We start from the raw sequence: 2,521 nt of genomic DNA on the forward strand, positions 1-2,521 counted from the left end.
CTTTACTTTGCAAATACTCTTTATTTGGTAATTGCCAACGTCCTAATTTATCCCACAAAGGAAGTTTTCAGCCTTTCCTATCAACACCTAATTTAGTCACCCTGTTCTCCTCCAACTTCTCTCCAAGACTTTATATAAGACCTTCTGGTCAGATGTATCTGCTGGAGATAAGTGATGTTGTTTCAGTCTTTATCCCTATTGGTTATAGAAAAAAACAGCAACAACTATTTGTGAAGGGATGGGGATTTCCAGTAAATTTCTCTCTTTTTTTCTACAAAATGTCTCAACCAGAAGGAAAGAACCAACACACTGATGAACAGGAAGATTGATCCCTTTGGGTGTTACCTACAAAAGGAAAGAAAATATATTCCTTCTAAAAGACCTTCTGTTCCTCCCTTATTCATCAAATACCAGTTCTAATGCACATCTGGAAATCTAAAAGGAGCATGGTATTCCCATCATCCATTTCTATTGTCACCACACTAGTCTCTGTGTCCAATCCCTCACAACTAACCTTGGATTGTAAAAGGTTTGCTACTCAATATTTTTTCCTGCTTCCATCCACTTCCTTCTAAAAGATGTAACATCTTTGCCAAATTTTCAATGCCTTTCTTAGTGTACTTCAGCTCTGCACATCCACTCTGATCTTCCAGCATTATTTAAGGGGACCTTTCAATTCTAGTCTAACAGACTCCCCTCTATCTCTATTTCCATTTCCTGACTCCTGCTTCCTGCACACAAGTTATTGATGATAGTTCCTGTTCCCCAGTGAGTCTCTAGCCTAACTGAAACATAATTCCTCTGTGCTGTGAGTTTCACTGCCTCTGGAACTCACATCTATACAAATGCTTCCTTCTTGTTGTAAATATAAGTTTATTACTAATTTTAACCATTTTTGTTTAAAAATTTTTCTCTTAAAAATTAATGACCCCAAACTGTGTTTGATTGTCTTTTATAGATATGTCTGTTGTAGATCTTGTGACATTTTTATGTGAATTTTTTTTTCTTTTCTTTTGAGACCAAGTCTTCCTCTGTCACCCAGGTTGAAGTGCAGTGGTGTGATCTCGGTTCACTGCAAGCTCCACCTCCCGGGTTCAAGCCATTCTCCTGCCTCAGCCTCCCGAGTATCTGGGACTACAGGGGCCCATCACCACGCCAGGCTAATTTTTTTGTATTTTTAGTAGAGACGTAGTTTCACTGTGCTAGCCAGGATGGTCTCGATCTCCTGACCTCGCAATCTGCCCGCCTCGGCCTCCCAAAGTGCTGGGATTACAGGTGTGAGCCACTGCACCCGGCCCCATTTTTATATGAATTTTATATGTCTGTCACTGCAATGCACTCTTTTGTCTGTGTAGGATCTACTTAAAAGTAGGATCTAACTCATGTGAATCTTTGTATCCCCAGCATTAGAAGAATCTTTTGCACAAAGGAAGCACTGAACACACTTTTTGTGATTGAATATCCCCATCTAGATTGCATGTGTATGTGCATATGCATATGGTGGATGCTCAGTTAAAATTTACCAAATGTTATGTGCGGCAGAAGATATGAGAGATATTAAGAATATTTTTTCTGACTGAGGATTTATATTTGGAAATATATGAAGGAAGGACAATCCCTTCTACAAAATTCTTTTCACCAAATTACCACTGACTGTTATGTTACCACCCTGTGTGGCTCCCACAATAGCTTCTCTTATGAGAAGCAGGTAAACCACATTTTTGTAGAAAACAAGAGGATGAACTGACTAGTGAACAAGGGGTTAAATGGCTCCCAAATCACGTTCTCAGTGATGTCCACCAGTCCTCATTTCATAATTTAATTACCAGTTACAAAAGATCTTCTGGACGCCAGATGTGTGGGTCTTCTGGAACTCTCTCCTGCTCTTCTGGTATATCCACAGTCTTGTCAAAACTGGATCCTGATACTTCATACAATTACTTGCTTTGGGACCTCTTGAGATTCATTTCTCATTTCCTCATTTCCTCACCAAATGCTGGAGTCCATTGAGTGAGAAGGGGCTAGCCTCAGCCATGTGTTTACTTTGGAGGCCTAGTCAAGAGCTTTTCTAGAATATCCTGTAGGAATCAGTGGCCTTGCCCCAATATTTTCCCATTATATTCTTTATTATTATTATTATTATTATTATACTTTAAGTTCTAGGGTACATGTGCACAATGTGCAGGCTTGTTACATATGTATACATGTGCCATATTGGTGTGCTGCACCCATTAACTCATCATTTACATTAGGTGTATCTCCTAATGCTATCCCTCCCCTCTCCCCTCTCCTCACAATAGGACCCAGTGCGTGATGTTCCCTTTCCTGTGTCCAAGTAATCTCATTGTTCAATTACCACCTATGAATGAGAACATGTGGTGTTGGTTGTCTCTTATTGAGATAGTTTGCTGAGAATGATGGTTTCCAGATTCATCCATGTCCCTACAAAGGACACGAACTCATCCTTTTTTTATGGCTGCATAGTATTCCATGGTGTATATGTGCCACATTTTCTTAATCC

The sequence above is a fragment of the Colobus angolensis genome, unplaced genomic scaffold (assembly GCF_000951035.1).
Source record: "Colobus angolensis palliatus isolate OR3802 unplaced genomic scaffold, Cang.pa_1.0 Scaffold700, whole genome shotgun sequence".
In the NCBI taxonomy this organism is placed as follows: domain Eukaryota; kingdom Metazoa; phylum Chordata; class Mammalia; order Primates; family Cercopithecidae; genus Colobus; species Colobus angolensis.